Here is a 486-nt window from a genome sequence, read left to right as displayed (position 1 = left end):
TTTTCTGCGTTTTCGCATCCATAGCAAGCATTTTGATAGGAAAGGGTGACGAACACGAAAAAAAGAAAAAACTTAACGAAAATTTCGGACTCCGTGCGCAAAGGGCCTTAAGTGTTTATTTTAAAATATTACTCGTAATATAAAAGCTATTCTTACATTTACGTAATAAAAATCCGTAAGATTTTAACGCAAAAGGACATGTGAACCACAAGCTGGAGGGGGGTGTTTTGCAATTCTACTAAACGACCTTTTACTTGCTAAAAAAGAAACTATCAAATCAGACTACAGAAGGCATGAAGCAGATCGTGTATAACAGGTTTTTCAGTAAAGTTTTGATCATGTTGATCATCTAGAGAAGAAATCTGCACATCAAATATGAGACAGTAGGAGTGGGCAATATGGCAAAAATATCATATCACAATATTTTTAAGAAATATCACAATTCACGATTTTATCACAATTCTTTGTCATGTTGGTTTTACTATT

The sequence above is a fragment of the Sinocyclocheilus grahami genome, unplaced genomic scaffold, assembly GCF_001515645.1.
Source record: "Sinocyclocheilus grahami isolate Dianchi unplaced genomic scaffold, SAMN03320097.WGS_v1.1 scaffold4814.1, whole genome shotgun sequence".
NCBI lineage: Eukaryota > Metazoa > Chordata > Actinopteri > Cypriniformes > Cyprinidae > Sinocyclocheilus > Sinocyclocheilus grahami.
The sequence above is the reverse complement of the archived record's forward strand: the minus strand, read 5'-3'. Positions refer to the sequence as shown.